At 43.2% G+C, this 21654-nt stretch overlaps 1 long non-coding RNA gene across 2 annotated transcripts; it reads right to left on the bottom strand.

The window, feature by feature from the left end:
* Window positions 1-2439: 2439 nt before the first annotated feature.
* Window positions 2440-21470, bottom strand: LOC115943546 (uncharacterized). Of its 2 annotated transcripts, XR_014147469.1 has the most exons (4): window positions 14081-21470; window positions 11978-12033; window positions 5615-11621; window positions 2440-4734 (listed from the first exon to the last, which is right to left on the bottom strand). It is a non-coding gene; the product is annotated as an uncharacterized LOC115943546 (long non-coding RNA). The 2 variants fall into 2 exon arrangements; XR_014147468.1 differs by having other exon boundaries at window positions 2440-11621.
* Window positions 21471-21654: the final 184 nt, after the last annotated feature.

The following is a 21654-nucleotide window of genomic DNA, read 5'->3' as shown; positions in this document are numbered from 1 at the left end:
ATAGATCAATGGAACAGAATAGAGAGCCCAGAAATGGACCCTCAACTCTATGGTCAACTCATCTTCGACAAGGCAGGAAAGAATATCCAATGGAAAAAAAGACAGTCTCTTCAACAAATGGTGTTGAGAAAACTGGACAGCCACATGCAGAAGAATGAAACTGAACCACTTGTTACACCATACACAAAAATAAATTCAAAATGGATGAAAGACCTAAATGTGAGACAGGAGTCCATCAAAATCCTAGAGGAGAACATAGGCAGCAACCTCTTTGACCTCAACCATAGCAACTTCCTACTAGACACATCTCCAGAGGCAAGGGGAACAAAAGCAAAAATGAACTATTGGGACCTCATCAAGATAAAAAGCTTCTGCACAGCGAAGGAAACAATCAACAAAACTAAAAAGCAGCCTACAGAATGGGGGAAAATATTTGCAAATGCCATATCTGATAAAGGGATAGTATCTAAAATCTATAAAAAATTTATCAAACTCAACACCCAAAAAATAAATAATCCAGTTTAGAAAGACATGAATAGACATTTTTCCAAAGATATCCAGATGGCCAACAGACACATGAAAAGATGCTTAACATCACTCATCATCAGGAAAACACAAATCAAAACCACAATGAGATACCACTTCATACCTGTCAGAATGGCTAAAATTAACAACACAAGAAACAAAAGGTGTTGGCGAGGATGCGAAGAAAGGGGAACCCTCTCGCACTGTTGGTGGGAATGCAAACTATATGGGGAACAGTATGGAGGTTCCTCTAAATGTTAAAAAATTTTTAAAAAGTTCTAAAAATAGAACTGCCCTATGATCCAGCAATAGCACTACAAGGTATTTACTCAAAGGATATAAAAATACAGATTCAGGGGCACCTGGGTGGCTCAGTCAGTTTAGCAACTGCCTTCAGATCAGGTCATGATCTCAGGGTCCTGGGATGGAGTCCTGCATCGGGCTCCCTGCTCTGCAGGGAGTCTGCTTCTCCCTCTCCCTCTGCCATTCCCCCTGCTTGTGCACTCACTTTCTTTCTCTCTCTGTCTCTCTCTCTCTCTCTCTCTCGGTGTCAAATAAATAAATAAAATCTTTAAAAAAATTACAGATTCAAAGGGGCACATGCACCCCATTGTTTATAGCAGCAATGTCCACAATAGCCAAAATATGGAAAGAACCCAGATGTCCATTGACAGATGAATGGATAAAGAAGATGTGGTATATATGTACAATGGAATACTACTCAGCCATCAAAAAAATGAAATCTTGCCATTTGCAACAACATGGATGGAGCAAAACTGTATTATGCTAAGCAAAATAAATCAGTCAGAGAAAGACAAATACCATATGATTTCAGTCATATGTGGAATTTAGGAAACAAACCAGATGAACATATAGGAAGGAGAGGGAAGAAGACAAAGGGAAGCAAACCGTAAGAGACTCTTCAGATAGAGAACAAACAGGGTTGATGGAGGGAGGTGGGTGGGGGGATGGGCTAGATGGGTGATGGGTATTAAGGAGGGCACTTGTTATGATGAGCACTAAGTGATGAATCACTAAATTCTACTGAAACCAATATTGCATTATAAGTGAACTAACTAGAATTTAAAGAAAAATTTGAGAAAAAAATTAAAAATTAAAAAATAAAGAAGAGGTGGTGTGTAAACACACACACGTGCGTGCACACCGTGGAATATTATTCAGCCACAAAAAAGAACGAAATCTTGCCATTTGCAATGACATGGATAGAGCTAGAGAGTATAAGGCTAAGCAAAATAAGTCAGTCAGAGAAAGACAGACACCAGATGATCTCACTCATCTGTGGAATTTAAGAAACAAAACAAATGAGCAAAGGGGGAAAAAGAAGAGAGAGACAAACCAAGAAACAGACTCTTAACTACAGAGAACAAACTGATGGTTATCAGAAGGGAGGCAGGTGGGAGGGATGGGGGAAATAGGTGATGGGGATTAAGGGGTGCACTTGTGATGAGCACCGGGTCATGTATGAAGTGTTGAATCACTATATTGTACACCTGAAACTGATATTACACTGTAATGTTAACTACACCAGAATAAAATAAAATAAATAAAATTAAATAAATAAATAAAATAAAATGAAACGAAATGAAGGAGCCTGGGTGGCTGGAGGCTCTAGAGGAACCTCCAGGTTGTCTAATTATTACAGAATGAAGGGCAGCCAAACCAGGATACCTAGGCGGAGGGCAGGAGAGAGAGACAGAGAAGGAGGAACGGTAGTGGTTTCTCAGTGAGCTTTTTAGATAGTCTCTGAGAGAGGTCAGACTCAGCTCCAGAAGGTTTAGGGTTATTCTCTTAGAAGGAAGCAAGTTGAGAATCATTTCATTTCTTGGAGACCTCCAAACACCAACTGAAATATGCTTCCTATTCAAATTGCTTGGTTTCCTTTTCTTTTTCCAATTGTGCATGCAAATAAACTAATTTGGGGATCTCAAAAGATGGCCAGAGTGGCCACTCCAACAACAGCTCAGCTGGGTCCGGTAAGACTAAAACTGACATAAAATGGATTCACAACATATAACCCAGCTGGGGCTCCAGGCAGGGGCTCTCTCCAGCAGCGATTTTCCAAAACAAAGACCCTGCTGAGTATTCACCAGACGGAAGAACATAGCTCTCTGTAGTTCAGGCAGACAGACAGACAGAAGCTGTCACCAGAAAGACACCCAAATAAAATTAAGCTGAATCTCAACCAAAAAGAGGGAGGTTCGGAACTGAGAGGACTCACCACTGGAACTCGGAGCCATTGGGGGACTATCAGAGCGCAATGGCTCGAATCTACGCAGGCTCCCCGCTGAGCAGGGAGCGGGATGCGGGGCTCGATCCCGGGACCCCAGGAACATGACCTGAGCCGAAGGCAGGTGCTTCACCGACTGAGCCACCCAGGCGCCCCTGGATCTCACTTCTGACACTATTTAGGAAGCAAACCTGGAAAGGAACAAAGGTCTTATTCGGGGTCTCAGAATTGCAATTTGGGGGAACACAGATTCCGGAGTAACCAGAAAAGTGTGCCACTCATGCAGGGAAAGTGAGGGGTTTTTATGAGAAAGGAGGAAGAGGGAATTACAGGCTTTAGATGACGAAGAGAAGAAAAACCCCTGCGGTATTGGTGCTGACCAGCTGGACCACTTCTGATGACCACCTTCAGGATCAGCGGCCCCATTAAACGGAACCGCCCCCACTACGTATTAACTAACTTTACTGTCGTCCTCTGACCCGAATGCGGGCGGCTCTGTTGAAAAGTTAGGAGCGGGTGCCTGGGTGGCTCAGATGGTTAAGCGTCTGCCTTCGGCTCAGGTCATGATCCCAGGATCCTGGGATCGAGTCCCTCATTGGGCTCTCTGCTCCTTGGGAGCCTGCTTCTCCCTCTGCCTCTTTCTCTCTCTGTCTCTCATGAATAAATAAATAAATAATCTTTAAAAAAAAAAAAAAAGAAAAGTTAGGAGCAACCATTTGTCATCAGTTGCTGCTTCCGGCCCACTTCAGGAGCTCGTTAGTTGGAAAGGAAAATGCAGTCCCTCGCGTGCAGAGGTTTCATACACTCCCACCTCAGTTTGGGGGACGGGATACCGAAGACCAGAGCGCCGCACCAGAAAGAACCTGGAGATCTGCACGGGGGCCCCCCTCCGGGGTTCAGCTGAGCATTCATGGTGTGGGGGGGAAAGAACCCCCTGAAAAGATTGCAGGAAACAGACACCGGCCACTCCCGTAGCCCCGGGGAGTAGTGTGACTCTCTGCATCTGACTCCTCGGAATGTCCTGCATCGTGAGGGCACGTACCCCAAACCTCAGCCCTCAGACAACACTCCGAAAACGTCTCAGATTCCACGCTAACTCCCAGCCACACAGTCAACCGTGTACCAGGCACTTGGAGCCCTTGCTAACCCTGACCAGCCTAAGACAAAGCCCGATTTAGGAGAAGTGTGGACACCTCTCTGTACCCTTCCACCGCTCACCACTGTGACCACCACTGCCCCGCACCACACACACAACCTTGCCCCATCCCACCCACACTGGCGTCCAGGGTGCTCCTCCCGGCCTGCCATCCCCAAGCTCTGGGACTTTTCCCTCACTGCTCCTTCCTGTCAATCCTGCCTTGCATCCCATTCCTTCAGCCTCAGGCTCTCTGCTTCTCAAAGTGGCTGCCAGCCTTCTCGCAACCCCATCTGTGCCCATGTGTGATACACTACAAAGAAAGAGGTTTTACCCCCTGCTGTTCCCCATTTTCCCTCTCCGAAACCCATCCTCCCCCCAGGCACTAGGTCATAGGAATTGGAGTTTCCTGGGATTGGGATCTGTCCACACAGGAGAGGCTATAGTGCTAGCAACGAGGAGAGGAAGAGCGAGCGAGCAGGCCTGACCCAAGGACCTCATCGGGCTGTTCCCTGCTCCAGACTTCAAATCAGCTATTTCTCCTAAAAAAAGCTCTGGTTCCTTTTGTTGGAAATAGTGTCTGGAAATAATAGTCGAGGAGCTGCAGACACGGCCACTCTGACAAGACGTTGATGTGCTCACAGTTTGGGATAGTGTAAAGAAGTTTTTGCAAATCATATACAGTCCTAAAAGACTTGATTATTTAAGAATGGATTATCTGGATCTCTTCTTCTAATTGCTTACATACCTGTGTCCTTTCTGAGGCCAGGAGTTTGAGAACCGTCACCTCTTCTTCACTGATACCTGGCCCAAAGCTTGGAGCATACTAGATACTCAGAACAAATTCACCAAATGAGAAAAATCAGGCTTTAGATGCTTAAAAGAAACTACCAAAAATGAGTTTCAGAAATATGAGGAGAAATGACAGCATAATTAGAAGAACTCAATGATTTGAATTAGGTCCAACATTTGCTCGGATGGTTAAGTCCACGTATATTTGCATTAAAAAGTACAGACTAGGGCGCCTGGGTGGCTCAGTTGGTTAAGCGACTGCCTTCAGCTCAGGTCATGGTCCTGGAGTCCTGGGATCGAGTCCCACATCGGGCTCCCTGCTCAGCGGGGGGTCTGCTTCTCCCTCTGACCCTCTTCCCTCTCGTGCTCTCTGTCTCTCATTCTCTCTCTCAAATAAATAAATAAAATCTTTAAAAAAAAAAAAGTACAGACTATTTTAAAAAGAGCACTTCCATGAAAAGATACAAGACTTAATTTCCTACTTCAGGTCATCCTGACTTGAGCTTTTCAACCTAAGACAATTATCCAATAGACAACCGTGGGAAGGCAGGTCTGAGCTCACAGCTGGTAAGTGTGTCCAGTAGGGCTGAAAGTAATGGAGACCCCCCCACACCCCGTTGTGGAAGGGTGTTGGCAGGGTCGGGCAGGGGTGGCAGGTTGGTTGAGAGATAGGACTTCTTAGTGGATGGGGAAGCACATGGATGGACCAGGCCTGTGATGCTGCAGATTGGCCTCGGACAGTTTGGAGCCTTTCAAAGGGGAGGGTAGCACCTGAAGCATAGGCCCTGTTAGGAAGCTGGATAAGGTGATAGAGGTGGATCTGCTGGTTGTGGGGGGCAGGGAATGGATGGGTGTAAAAATGGGCCTCTCTTCCTCTGTCTCCCCCTGACGTCTGCATCTAAGTTTCCGCTGACCTTGGCTGACGCAAGTCCATCCTGCTCTTGGAGCATCTGCTGGCTTACACTCCCTTCTGTTCCTCTTTCTGGCCAGCAGCCTCTTTCTCCAGGAGCCCTTAACTGGCCATAATGTGGAAAAGACAACAAGGACTTTTGCTTGCTAATGGGGAAAACCCAATTCCGGTTGCCTCCAGCACAAGGGAGTTGTGAGGAAACCGACAGCTCTGAAAACCAGTAGGCATGTTTCGAGAACCAGCCGTGGAAATTGGCAGGACCCAAGGTAGCTTTAGGGGTGAGATCAGCAGGAGTGAAAGGATCCATTCCTGGCAGGAACGGTCTTATCCAGGATGTTGCCGTTGGGATCAGCCAGCCACTTGTCAGAATCTTCAAAGAGAGCTTGCTCCACCAAGGTCCTAAGGAAGGGGCTTCTGGAATGGAAGGCAGCCCACTGGATTTCCACTCCCACCAAGACTACACGCGACGGGGAGAAGTGTTTGAAGTTGGCGGTGTTGTCACGAAGAGGGAATGAATGAATGCTGGTCAGCCAAGAAAGGGGTTGGGTTTTTGTTTGGTTTGGTTTGGTTTTTTTACTCAAAGACATTACTTCTTATTATTATTTCTGTGAGAAATGAATACATGAACACGAAAACACAGTGCTAATAAATATCATAACCACACTATGTATTACTTCAATCATATGTCAAGAGGTATGTTATTCATAGTGTTTCCAGCTCATACAGCAAAGCTGTAAGTTTGACATGATGGTTTTATCTGTAACTGATGCTCAGGGAGGTCGAAGTGCTAGGTCATAGCTAATTATGGCAGAGGTGGGATCTGAATCCAGGACAACTGACTTCAAGCAGACCACCGTCCCATGATGCTTCTGATCCCCCCAATTAGATTGATTTCTCTCTCCTTCAACTTCTAACATCACTTTTGACACCACTTTATTTATCATGTTTTGCAATATTGATCTGGGCATGTTTCTTTCTCACTCATTATGATCATCACAGTTACTTAGTGATCCAAATTTTATGATCATTCTTGAATTTTTAAAGTCAACATTTTGTTTATTAAAAAAAACCTTTTAAATTGAAAGCTTATGTCTTGGTTTGGTTTCTTTTCCTCCCATGAGTTAGCAACTTTAACAACAAAAAGCTCCTCACCCCTGGACTAAGGCCAGGAGGAAAAATTCCTTTATTAAAATCAGCCAACCCTGTTCAGGGGCCCTCTTCCCACCCCCAGGTTCCTTCACAACTTCCCTCAACCCCATCAGAAAAAACTAGTCATCAAAGCCTAGGTGTTTTTCCAACTTATTACCATAATATACACAATATGCAAAATACAAAATTGTATATACCCTGGGCAATGCTAGAAAGAACGATATAGTCAACTTCCATGACCCAAACTCAACAACTCATCTCTACCTCCACTCATATCCTCATACACCCTCACACACCCTCATACACTCTCATACACACTCTTTCACACACTCATACCACCCCCTCACACCCTCACACCCGCTCACACCCCTTCACACACCCTCATACACACTTTCACATACATCCACACACAGCTACACCCCCTCACACACACCTTTACAGTTACAGACATTCACACCCCTCACACACTCACACCTACCCTGATGCCCACACACACTCTCATACTCCCTCACCCACACACTCATGCACTCTCACACACCCTCACACTCAAACTCTTGCACACACTCACACACCAGCTCACATCTACACTCACACACACCCTCCTCACACACCTACGCACTCAAACTCACACATACTGTCCTCCCCAGTGGGATGATTCTAAAGCCAACCCCAGACATCATGATTTCATCTTCTCATATTTCAGTATGTATCTCTAAAATATAAGGATTCTAATAAATGTAACTACAAACCCATCACCAAATCTAATACATTTATTAAAAATTCCTTAATATTATCAAATATCTAGTCAGAAATCAAATTCCCCTAGTCATCTTATGTATATTCTGGAACAAATCAGGATCCAAACCTGGTTCATACATTTCAGCCAAATTTTTTTTTTTTAAGATTTTATTTATTTATTTGACAGAGAGAGACACAGCGAGAGAGGTAACACAAGCAGGAGGAGTGGGAGAGGGAGAAGCAGGCTTCCCGCGGAGCAGGGAGCCCGATGTGGGGCTCGATCCCAGGACCCTGGGATCATGACCTGAGCCGAAGGCAGACGCTTAATGACTGAGTGCCCCATTTCAGCCAAATTTTTAAGGAGATACCTATAACTGCCCAAAATAATGAGATTGCTGTATGTGTAATGACGTGGAAATACCAAGTGCCAAGATACATTGGTGAATGAACATAACTATATGCATAATATGATCCATTTTTGCCTAAAAATTATGCATTTCTATATACATATAAAGAAATCTGAAAGAATAAGCCATTTGGTACATACCCAAATTTTAGACTCCCGGAAGACAATCAGGTGTTCAGCATAAAGCATACTGTTTGCACAGGGCGCCTGGGTGGCTCAGTTGGTTAAGCGACTGCCTTCGGCTCAGGTCATGATCCTGGAGTCCTGGGATCAAGTCCCGCATCGGGCTCCCTGCTCAGCGGGGAGTCTGCTTCTCCCTCTGACCCTCCCCCCTCTCATATGCTCTCTCTCTCTCTCATTCTCACTCTCTCAAATACATAAATAAATAAAAATTTTTTAAAAAAAGCATACTGTTTGCACAAATGGTTTCAGCACACTGAGCCCCTCTTATCAGTTAATCACGGGCACCCTCCCAAAATCTAGGTTCTCAGTTGCTAGTCCCGGGACAACCTCATAAGCAGGCCTGTCAGAGGATACCATTCCTTCCCACCAAGTTAACTCTTTTCAACACAGCCAGCAAACAATTAGAAGGAGTCAAGTGTACAATAAAAATAAAAATTACATCAGCAGCCTCCAGTCTGTTTTCATGGTGAAAATGGTGAAGCCAGTCAACCGTATCTCTTTTCAGGAAATCACATCTTCCCTCCAGAGACCTGGGGATATAGTGCAGAGCCCTAGTGTCACACTTCCGGCAAGACGGCCCCCTTCTGTGGACAAAGGCACTGCATTTCTTGTCCCTTTCTTCACTTTTCACAGCATCTTCCAAGAAAATTTAGGGCCAACCCAAAACAATCCATAGAAAGAGTTTTCCCTGTCACTATAGCAGTTCTCATTCAATTGCTGTCTTTAAGGAAGGGTTTGGATGCCCTGGTCTAAGGTCTTTAAAATGGAGATTTGATTTTGAGCTTCTTGGTCACTCCCACAGTCTTTGATAGTCCTTTCCAAATCACATGACTTGGACAAAGAAAGAACCTAGCCAAGTGCCTGATCCATCAGCAGGTTCTGCCCAGCCCAGCCCAGGTGGCCATACTTGGGTAACTCTACCCTCACTTTTGGGGTGATAACTTTTGCCCTTTCTTTCTATGCAAAATATCATAATTCATACGTCCAAGCATCTACACTCAAGATATCTTGGACAGTGTTGATTTAGGACATGCTATCTGATGTATGTCATAATATGTTTAGATTCAGAGTTCAGCAATTTGAGGATTGTCCAAAGCACTAGACCATCTTGTCTTGTCTGGTCCACATGGAGCTCTTTCATTGTTTGCAATTCAATCTCTACTGAAAAATGATAGAAGTGGAGAGCTTGGAGGTCACTTGCTGCACTTACAAAACCTGAAAACTCAGCTCAGTTCTGGGATTATTTATATGTTTTACTTATAAACCGGAAGGCTTGTATTTCCTTCCTCACAGCCACACCAACTTGTTATAGCCATGAGCCAGATACCTGCCACTTTGGGTTTGGAAATCATTGAAGTTACACATCCTTAAGCATATCCCTACGGAGTGATATAACTCTGAACAACATATAAAATCTGCCTACAAATAAATGATATGTTTGGGGGCTTTCTGTGCTTTTATGATTTCCCCTGAGAGGCAATTTTAGCAAATATGTTGGGCAGTGTTCTTTTTCTCTGTTTTAAAATTTGTTTCAAATTTCAGTGCTTGGATCAAATAATCCACAGTCAAAAACATTTGATTACCTTAAATGGGTATGTGATTTCTACCTATGAGTCACTGTGAATTGGCATATCAAAAAATCTTCCATTAAAAGTTAGAGGATTTGGGGGCACCTGGGTGGCTCTGTTAGTTAAGTGTCTGCCTTTGGCTCAGGTCATGATCCCAGGGTCCTGGGATCGAGCCCCGTGTTGGGCTCCCTGCTCAGCGGGAAGCCTGCTTCTCCCTCTCCCTCTGCTGCTCCCCCTGCTTGTGCTCTCTTGCTTGTTCTCTCCTTCTCTCTCCCAAATAAATAAATAAAATATTTTTTAAAAAATAAGATTTTTGTCTACTATTTTCTTGACTCATTTTGTGATCAAATGCCTACTGCCTTATGATATCTCTTTATTGTTTATTGACTAATAGTTCACATGTGCTTTGTTAATTTAACACTTCAGGCCTTTGTCTGGTCTCTCAAAGCTCCATAAAAGCAACGACTATATTTTTGGTCACCTCTGCATCAAGCCAAGTGTGGGAAAAGTCACTAGTACCTACTAATCTTTTGCTGAATGGATGAACAGATGAGTGAATGAATAGGTTGTCAGCTCCTGAAGAATGTGAGCTTTCTCTTCCAATATCTTTACTAGATAAATATTTGTTTTCCCGAAGGACAATCTGAGTGCTCAGGCAAACACCAGAAAGGTGGCTACGCTATGATGCTTCTCCATAATCAAAACTTCACAAGCCATTCATCTCTTAGAGATACACGCCAAGAGATGAAGGAAAAGATTTTATGTCTGGGATTTGCTTCAAAATAATGGGTGGGGAGGGGGAGATGGGGAAACAAGGACAAGCACAACTAAAACAGGGTTAACCGTGAAGTGGACCAAGTTGAAGCTTATTGTGTGTGTGAAAATTTTCAGAGTGCATTTCACAAGAGATACAGTGTCTACGCTGAGCACGGATGTTTGTTTACACGCCTACTCTAGTACGTTGTTTTCTCTGGGGAAAAGAGGCACTACGGATTGATTACCTACCATAGCCAACGTCTCTGGCAACTTTTTAATACCCTTTATATCTGGGGAATTCCCCACTGAGTCCCTGCCTTCCCAACACAGAAGCCAGAAAGTCACCCTCCAACCTCCTTTGTGTGGCTGGGGTACAGATCCGGGACCTGGAGCCTGTCCACCGGACGTACTCAGGTCCATCATCAATTGAGAGGAGTCCCAAGAAGAGGAGGCACCAGGGAGAACCGTTTCCGGAGAGGGGGGCGGTGAGGCTTCAGCCTGTAGCTGCAGCTCCGGCCAGCCTGGCAGCTCCCTCCCCAGTCCAGGCCTCCGTCCAGGCACTGGTGCGTTCAGTATGTACTTTGGCACTGGTCCTGGATCCTCGTATTTTTAACTTCCAATGTCCATTAACAAATTTCTTTACCGCTTGCACGAACTCAAGTAGGTTTGCCTTTTTTGTTTTTGCAACTAAATTCCTTCACTGATACATCTACCTCCCACTAGGTATTCGATATGTAGTATCTCACTGAATCTGGAAACAATAACCCACTGAAGTTTGAAGAGGGCAGGAATGATACTATGAAAAACCCGGTTGGCCATGCCTGGTTGTTTGAAATTTACTTTGTATGCAAAGGGGAGCCGCTATATAGTATATTTGAAAAGGAACTGAGGGGGCTGCAGAGACAGTGGGAGGAAAGCCTGAATCATCTCAGGACTTTCTCCACCAACACAGAGGCAACAAAAAGGAACAGCTCTGTGCCCAACACAGTTACTCCAGAATGCCGCTACAAAGCGAAGACTTCCTCGCTTCGGCCAGCAGGGGGCGCACCCAGCTCCGGTCCCTGCTCCTCTCCCCAAGGAATAGTTTGTGTGTGAGCATGCCCCTGCCCACTTAACTGAGACGGGGTAACTGGCTGATGGGCATTAAGGAGACACTTGAAGTAATGAGCACTGGGTGTTATATGCAACTGATGAATCACTGAATCCTACCTCTGAAACAATAATACAGTATATGTTAATTAAGTTAAATTTAAATTAAAAAAAATTTTTTTAACCTGTAAAAAAAAAAGAAGAAGTCAACAGCCAATGCTCCCCTCTTCCATTATGGAACCAGATCTGCAGAGCACTGAGGAAGGTCACTCCAATTGCCAATGCTAATACTAGGCAAAGCAGTCCGACGGGAAATATCTTTCCAATAAATGGTACTGGATCAACAGAACATCCATATGGGAAAAAAAGAAATACCGATCTTTACCTCATATCTGCACAAAAGTTAGCATGAACTAGACCATAGGTCTAAGCATAAAGGATAAAACTCTAAAGCTTATGAAAAAAAACGGAACAATACCTTTGTTGGCTTGGGAACAGGCCAAAGTTTCTTGGAAATGACAAAGAAAGCCATAACTATAAAGGAAAAATTGATAAATTAGACTTTACCAAAATTTAAAACTGTGTTCATCAAAATACAGTATTAAAAAAATGAACAGACAACCACAAACCAAGCTAATATTTTACATAAGACTGATAATTAGAATAGATAAGGAATTCCTACAACTCAATAAAAAAAAAGTCAAACAATCCAAATAATTAATGGGCAAAATATCTGAACACATGTTTTACAAAGGAAGATGTATCGATGGCAAATACACGAAAAGATGTTCAACATCACTAATCATCAAGGATTAATGATCACAGTCCCAGGAAAAAAACACAAATTAAAATCACAATAAGATACTACTACCACCCATCAGAATGGTTAAATTTAAAGACTATAACACCAAATGCTGGCAAGGATGTGGTTCAGCCACAATTCTCGTACATTACTGGGGGGAGCACAATTTAATGCCACTTTCTAAAAGGTGTGGCAGTTTCTTATAAACCTAAACAGATGCTCACACTGTAAACCAGCAATTCTACTCCTAGATATTTATCTGAGGGAAATGAAAGCACATATCCACAGAAAAGAACATACCAAACTGCTCCATTAGGATCTTTATTCATGATAGCCTCAAAGAGCAAACAGCTCAGGGGGCCATCCATAAGAGAAGAGTTAAACAGTCCACGTTCACACAACAGAATACCACTCAGCAACAAGGAAGGAACGCTAATGCTTGTAACCATGTGGATGAGTCCCAAGATTCCACTTGTTAAGTGAAAGAAACCTTCCACCGAAGACTACATACCATCACTAATCATTAGGGAAATGCAAATCAAAACCACAATGAGATAGACACCACTTCACACTGTTACGGAACCTGGACTGGATCGCCTGATGGAAGAACCAAGAGGCACCCGGAGACCTTGGAGGACAGTAGGTTTATTTAACGCCGGAGGGCTCAGAGGAGAGTGATCTCCAAAGGTCTGAGCTCGGAGCACAAAGGGGGCAATTTATTCACTTCCACTTCCACATACTTGGCACTTTTGGGGTGTGCGTGAAGCAGGGCAGGGAGAGGAACCCGGAAGAGCCCTGAGGCAAGGACTGGGACTCTCCTGCTGGCTCCGTGGCCCATCTTAGGACACAGATTTTCCTTATCAACCATTAGGATGGCTATTATGATCCCACCCCACCCCCAAAAAAACCCAGAAACTAACAAGTGTTGGGAAAATGTGGAGAAATTTCAACCATTGTGTATTGCTGTTGGAAATATAAAATGGTTCGACTAAGCATGGAAAATAGTATGGGTGTTTCCTCCAAAACACAGAATTACCTTATGACCCAGCAATTCTGCTCCTAGGTATAGACCCAAAAGAACTGAAAGCAGAGACCCAGACAGCTATTTATACGCCAGTGTCCACAGGCAGCATTATTCACAATAGCCAAACGTAAAAACAACCCACATGTCCATCAAGGAATCAATGGATAAACAAAATGGGGTACACCCATATACTGGAATATGACAACACAGCCTTTAAAAAGATATGGAATTCTGATACATGCTGAACCTGTGAATTCTGATCACAGATGAACCTTGAACTCGTTATGCAAAGTGAAATAGGCCTGACACGAGAAGACAAACACTGCAGGGCTCCACTTATAAGGGGTTTCTAGAAGAGGCAAGTTCAATAGCGATTAGCAGGGGCTGAAGGGAGGGGAGAAGGTGGAGTTAGTGTTTAATGGGTACAGGGTTTCAGTTTGAGATGACGGAAAAGTTCTGTCGATTAGTGGTGACGGTGACACAACAGTGTGAATGTATTTTATGCCACTGAATGGTACACTCAAAAAAGGTTAACGTGATGAACTGTCTTACGTATATTTTACCACAATTTTTTAAAAACAGGAATGGGGCCTTGAACATTACCGAGTTAACTCCCTCCTCATATCATTGTCAGGTGACTTTTTTCCACTTTTATTTCACCCTATTGAGGCTACTTCCCAGCACAGTGTGTGTATTCTAGTGCTCTTGTGGAGGAAAAATAATATGACTAAGAGGACAAATAAAACATGACTTACCAGGAATACAAGAAAGCCCTTCGCTCGCACATTCATCGTTGAAAATCTGAAAAGCGTGAAGGGGAATAATGAAGTTGTTGTTAGACCTGATTGACCGTCCAGTGCGGTGCCGAATGTTATTTCGGAGAACACCTTTCCTCGCCCAAGGTCCACATCCTCTTCGTCAGGAAGACATAACCAGAGATGGCTTTGAATTAGAAAACAACACCATATAAACATGACTTCTTACCATTGGCTTCACGCCCAGTCATTTCCAAGCTTTGGGAAAGTTAAGGCTACCATGCGTCCCCAAATGGGTATCCCATTTCGTTGTTCCCCTTTTGCTGAGTATTTGGCTTGTGTCACGTATTTTTATTAATATAAATAATGCTACTCTAAACAACAACAAAATAAACAACAACAAAATTGCTAACCGTAGTTTAGCTGTACATACAGTGTGGTCTCAAATGCATATATAGAAAACAGTCCATGCCTATGTGCAGAATCACTGGCTCCGGATATTCATTCCACCTCTTGCCCTGGGTAACAGCTATGGGGTTTCCTGAGACTGACAACCCGCTCAGCCAATCAGGATAATCCCATTCCCCTGCCGTCTTGATTGGTTCAGATAGTCCAGATCCAAGCAAATTAGCGCAGGGGATGCCCCAGCCATAGGGACTGATCTTCAGCAGCAACCTGGTGTCTGGGCACCATCTCCCAAAAGAGTTGACGGGGCTGATGACCTCTCAACTGCCAAAATCTGTCCTAACCCACACCACCTTCCCCTAGAAACCCTTCTTGTACGGAGATGTGGTTCATCCGCCAATGAAGAAATCTGCCGGATTATTCTTCCAGATTCCCGGCACTGATTTCCAAGGGGGTGGGGGGGGGGGGTAGGGTTAAAGTATCTTGAGCAGAACAAGAAAGGGAAAGCTGAATCTTTACTCCCACCTCCATTTCATAGTCGAAATCTGAACAAAAAAATGTATCTTTAGAACGAACCACAAACTAGACTTGACACCTACTGTCTGGGGTGTCAAAGGAGAACTTGTTCTAGAACATATCAAAGCAGAATTGTGCATGGCAGGATCAGGCTGCTAAGACGATTCGTTGGGCCAAGAACCATGTTCAGACGATTAAACCTGAAGACAAGGGCAGGATGGTGTACAGACTTCTCACCAAAGAAAGGCAGTGAACCTGGGCTTGACCGAGGGCACTCTTCGTTTTTAAAAATGGCAGCTAGGTTATTACCACTGGAAACTCAAGAACTGTCCCAAACGAAGAGGGAACAGAGCGCTCACAAGAACAAAACGGAAGCTCCCTTTAACGCTGACCACCGGAGTAGCTGTGTTGGATGACCTATGTTCTTCCCCAGCCATAAAGGATCCTGTACTAATGAGGACTAAAGGTAGCTCAATGGAAAACACCTGCTGCCAAATTGACTTTAAATAAGGATCCCTCAATCTTCGTTCCCTTCTTGGTACCATGATGCAACAGAACGAGTTCGGGTTTCTCTACCCTGTTTCAAAGGCTGCAGCCTTTGAAAGAAGCCTTTTAAATAAATCTAGGCATGAAGGCAGTAACTGACAAGATAATATTGTGCCGAATAGGAAATGATAGTGACCTAAACCATGAGCCAATTTGTTCATCTCAGGAAATAAACCTGATGCTTTCTGGATATCCTATAAGGTTCTTTCCATATGACGTTCACAGTGACTTATATAGGACTAGGAAAAACTTAGACACTAATTTTGGAGATACTCGACAAATGCAGCAGAGTGAGAAATTGTCAGATCTACCTTTCGATGAGGATTTTCTCTGTTGGCATATCAGATGAAATCCTGACTTATGTCCAAGATTCTCTCTGAGTGCACCTTCATGATTTCAGATCACCAGCAGCAACAATCTCTGGCTCCCCACGCAAGCTGCAGGGTCGGTGGTCCTAACCACAGCAGCAGGTGCAGTGGACAGAGGCACGGGGTGGGTCAGTCACGGCAGAATCAGCGTCGGAGGACGAGGCTAGTGCACGTTCCCCGCACACTTGCAGGTCGCAATTGTGACCCAGCTGTGCCTGTCAGTTCTCTGCAGCGAGACCTACCAGTGTGAGGTCTTTTCAGAATTTCCCGGCACATCAGGATTCTGCCATCCGCCGCAGCATTGAGTTTACTCAGCTGGACTTGGCTCTAGGAAGTTTGGAGACATCACCACACATGATTTATAACTTCCACGATGTGGTCAGCTGTTTCTGGAAGTTTCTGAAAACCAACAACATGAGGAAATGAACAGCCTATGGTACATTCTCAGGCGTGTCACGCAGGGGATGTGTCTTTCCATCGGTGTCAGCCAGAAACTCCACTCCAGGCTCACAGACATTTTACAAGTTTCAGAACAGAAACCTATCCAGCTGAATTAAATGGCATAAATAACACTCAGACTGTCACAGCCTTTGGGCTCTTCCTTACCCAACAGAAACCAGACCTTTCGCAGAATGACATTGGGAAGCCCCGGGCTGGCTCAGTCGGCGGAGCGTGTGACTCTTGATCTTGGGGGATGTGAGTTCGTAACCCCACGTTGGGTATAGAGATTACTTAAAAATGGAATCTTAAAAAAAAAAAAAAAAAGAATGACATCCAATGAATGCCTCTAACTCCATACCCGATTTTCACCTTGGTTTTGGATGTTGCTTAAGGTAAAATTACAGAAGCATAAAGCTGGGAATGTCCGGGGCCAGCAAGTTGAAGTGGAGGTCTCAAGACACATTGTACTGTCATTCCATTCCAAGCTGATCTTAGAAGACAACTTAAAAAATAAAATTGAAATAGGCATTCGTCAGTATGAAAATAGAAACTGTGCCACAACAAACAGTAATATGCTGCTCTTCACTTTACTCTGAGCACCATTTTATATGAAATACTTATTTGAGAGCAGAAATGAGCATTTCAGATGCTTTTGAATTAGACAGAATATTCTCGGTTTAAATTTGTTGTTTTGGAATAAAAATGAAACACATAGGGATAGGGTTCGCATTTCTGGACTGTTACTAGTAAATCAAACACAAAATTTAAAAAACTAAAGCTATTGCCCTGTGTTTTTTTAGCTCTGTTTTTATGTCAGATGTTAAAATAGTGTTTTTATAAAATGAAAATCTCAGTGCTTTTCTCCTTCACAATTTTTTTTTAGCCTATAACAGTACAGGATTTATAGTTTTTATAAAGTATGCCATTTTTCTCATTAAATTAAGTTAATAAGATCTTTTCGGCACACAAATATGTTACTTCATAAATCCAGTCATTTTGATCGGTTCTGATGTGTTAGAACCATACTACTCATCTGCTTTATTCAGGTAATACAAGGTGAAAGGTAAGTAATTTTTGAAAAGAGAAGTATTACTTAGCCTAACGTCTTCTAGATTTTAATATTATATGCCTTAGAATGAAAAACATTTTTGGAAGGACAAAGATCATCTTTCCTAATTATTTCTTAATATTTACATAAATATGAAGACCATAGCACTTAACCTTCATAAGTGTCTTCAGGAGAATTTTTCCTTTAGGAAGACCTCTGTACAGATAATTGGACATAGTTTAAAATGTTTACAATGTGTAAAAACTCTGCTGCTAAATGCAATCATTACTCAGCTGCAATCAGGAGACAAAAAGGTTGATAGAAAAACTGCATCAAACAAGAAAAAGCCAGATTGCTGAGGATGCGACCCTTCAGAAATAAAGGTTTGAGTCACCCCGGTGGGTGGAGAATCCTGGCGAGCTGAGGTCACGGCTGAAAGTCAAAGAAAACCACAAACACTTTGCAGAAGAAAGAAGTTCTAAGTATCAACTGTGGTTCTTTTTAGGTTGTCTAATTCTTCTTGATTTGATTTAATATTAATATTAGTTTAATTAATATGAATTGGTTTTATATTTTTTTCTAAAAGATACTGCCTTTTGTGCAAGTTTTCAAATTTATTGACAAAATTATGGATAGTAGTCTCCTGCTTTTAAAAGTCTCTCCCGTATCTGTAGTTATACCCATTTTTCATTCCTAATATTGTTTATTTAGGCCTCTATCCTTTATCCACCTCCTTAGAAGATGGCGAGTTTTATCATTTCCTTTTTACAAAGAAGATTTTCATTTTTTGATTGTCTTTATTGTTTGGTTTGTTTTCTAATTATTTTTTGCTTTTTATTACCTCCCTTTTTTTTATTTTATCTTTTTATGACCTCCTACTACTTTTTTCTTTTGTAAAAATTTTATTTTTAAGTAATCTCTACACCCACCATAGGGCTCGAACCCACAACCCCGAGATCAAGTGTCGCAGTCACCGCCGACTGAGCCAGCCAGGTGCCCACCTTCTTTCTACATTCTTTACCCTTTCATGCTTTCAATAGCTTCAGGAGTAAAGAGCTTCATTTCTTCATTTCCAGATTTTAAGTTATTTTTTAAATAAATGCATATAAGGTTACAAATGTTCCTTTGACTTAATCTCACAAGTTCAGATCTGTAGAACCTTCTCAGCCCTTTGGGGATATACTCTGTCATTTCTACTGTGGTTACTCTTTAACCCACAACCATTGGGAAATGTCTTTGTAAGTTTCCAAACATTTAGATTCTTTTCCGTCCTTTTATCATTTCTTTCTGATGTCATTATTACAATATGGTCAGATAATATGGTTTATGTAACTTTGATTCTTAAAAATTATGACTTCTTTGTTATAACATAAATAAGTCCCGGGGATATAATGTATGGCATGGTGACTATGGTTGATAATACTGTGTTGTAAATTTAAAAGTTAAGAGAGTAAATCCTAAAAGTTACCATCCCAAGAAAAAAAAAAGGTGTAACTGTGTGTGGTGATGGGTGTTAACTAAACTTTTCTGATAATCATCTTGCAATATATACTCTAGGAGCCGAGGGCAGGCTGCCCCAAGATGGGCCTCTTCGGCATGAAGATTATTTTGAGCTGAAGCCAATTGAGACCCTGCAGGATCGAGAGAAACTTTTGTGCCTCCCTCAGCTACATAGAAGAATCTAAATTGGGAGTCTTTCCCAGAATAAGGGCTATTACTAGAGATAAATGTTATCTGAGTGACCCATCTGTATGGCAGGGCAAACATCTGATTACCAAACATCTGCCCTTGCTCCTATTCCTCTGTAATTGTACTTCCTTCCAAAGTCCCAGACACTGAGCCCCTTCTCCTTAGTTCAGGATGACGTATATGCCTCGTTTTGCCTGATTGTCTTTGGATTTGTACATATATGGACTCCCCATAGGTATGTTATTAAATTTGATTTTCTCTGCTTAATTTGTCTCATGTCAATCTGATTCTTAGTCCAGCTAGAAAGACCTTGAAGGGGACAGGATATTCTTGCTCCACAAGAATTCATATATCAAATGATTATATTCTACACCTAAAACTAACACACTTTGTGTCAATTATATCTCAGTTTTAAAAATGATGACTTCTTGGGGCACCTGGGTGGCTCAGATGGTTAAGCGTCTGCCTTCAGCTCAGGTCATGATCTCAGGGTCCTGGGATCGAGTCCCATGTTGGGCTCCCTGATCAGCAGGGAGCCTGCTTCTCCCTCTTCCTCTGCCTCTCCCCCTGCTCATGCTCTCTCTCTCTCTTTCTCTCTCTGTCTCAAATGAATAAATAAAAAATTATTTAAAAAAATAAATAAAAATTATGACTTCTTTAAAGTGAAGACTTTCTTTATGACCTAGTGCCTGGAGTGGAGAGGGTATGGTAATATTTGAGAATTGAATTGGGTATTATTGAAGTTTTAAACACAATGGACTTCTGGTAACCAAAAGTTACTAAATCTGGCCAAGATTTCATCAAGGATTGGGAAAGGGATATTTCACAGAGCATGACTGAAAGCAATGATGGGAAAAAAATAAAATTTCTTCACACTTAATCCCCCACGGAAGCAAGACTACTTAGTAAGCCAACTATAGAAGGTCCTCAATACATATTTGCTGGAAAAAAAAAAGTTTTACCCAAGAGCCCACATCTTCCCCAAAAGTTTTTATATTCGGATTCTCTTTTGCCTAGTTCTCCCTAATCTGGAGGGCTTTTCTTTGTTTTTCTTTTTCTTCAAAATCCTGATCAGCTTTCATTCCCAGTTTAGTTTCTGGCTAAATTCACTTAGCTCTCAAAGAAGCATGTCTATTTCTGAGGTCAAAGGCTTTCCTATTTTCCGAGGGTCCCCTAAGAGGATGCATTCCTGGCTTGACTGCTTAGGAGCCTGAGCCTCTGCTTTGCTTTTCCCCACCAAGCCCATGCCCTCCTGGGGTCTGTCCCAGCCGGTCTGCGGCTTTATACTAACAGGCCACCAGGTGTCAGTGCTGAGCCATAGGAAAGGAGCAAACTGGAGGGCGAGGACAAAATGTTGAAGGAGGTAATACAAAGTCATCAAAGATCACCCATTTTCAACCAAAGCAGGTGAAAGAAGCCATGGCAAGAGTCTGAAGAAACGGAGGGATCATCACAAGTTTGAAAAAATTGCCCAAAGTGCTTAAATAAAATTGGTACAATTATTATTAACACCAAAGTAACAGGGTGCTCTGGGGAGCTGAATGTCTGCAGAGGACAAAGGGAATACTGAGTCCGTGAACCACCCTGCCGCCCCCATCTCATCTTCCTTCCCATCCATTCTTATCTCCTGCCCACCAGTTGGAAGAACTAAGGCAGCCATGTAAACCCCTTGCCAGGAACACCTCCAGACGTCCTGACAGTTTCTTCTGACATTTTTGATGCTTGGCTTACTGTTCCCATGAGTACATGTGTTTGTGTAGAAACCAGTGAAGGGGCTGAGATTCGCACTGAGCTGCCATGAGGTGGGCCTGAGACACAGGTGTGGATGTGACAGCGGACAGAAGCATGAGTGAGCAAGGTCTCACAAGTCACTGAAGTCAGCTCCGAGAGCCCTGGCCGTGGCTTTGGACCAAGTTTACCCACGTGTCTCAGAGGCAGGGAGGTCCCAGCTGACATTAACTTACTCAAGTTCCTCTCATCCTAAACAAAGGCCTCTTCAGCCCTTGGACGCTCCTTTTCATGGTCTCCTTGAAAGTATGGTCTGCATTTTTGGTGGCAGCTCCAGCACCTTCTGCCATCTGGTGATTACTCTCACCAAGGTCAAGGTAATGACCTCACGGGGAGCATCCTCAGTCCTTAGTGTAGAGGACGTCTCTTCCACATGAGGCACCATGGATAACTTTCCCGGCATCTCTCCTGGAGTTTTAGCATTTCAGGTCTTACATTCAAGTCTGTAACCCATTTTGAGTTTATTTGTGTGTGTGGTGTAAGAACGTGGTCCAGCCTCATTCTCCAGCACGGAGCTGTCCAGTAGCCCCAACCCCGCTTACTGAAAAGGTTGTCTTTACCCTGTTGTATATTCTTGCCTCCTGTGTGATAAGTTTTTTTTTTTTTATTTATTTATTTGAGAGAGAGACTGAGATAGAGAGAGCATGAGAGGGGGGAGGGTCAGAGGGAGAAGCAGACCCCCCGCTGAGCAGGGAGCCCGATGCGGCACTCGATCCCGGGACTCCGGGATCATGACCTGAGCCGAAGGCAGTCGCTCAACCGACTGAGCCACC

This window comes from Leptonychotes weddellii, chromosome 8 (genome assembly GCF_054177405.1).
Source record: "Leptonychotes weddellii isolate Sample4059 chromosome 8, ASM5417740v2, whole genome shotgun sequence".
In the NCBI taxonomy this organism is placed as follows: Eukaryota; Metazoa; Chordata; class Mammalia; order Carnivora; family Phocidae; genus Leptonychotes; species Leptonychotes weddellii.
This window is presented reverse-complemented; position numbering and strand designations above follow the sequence as displayed.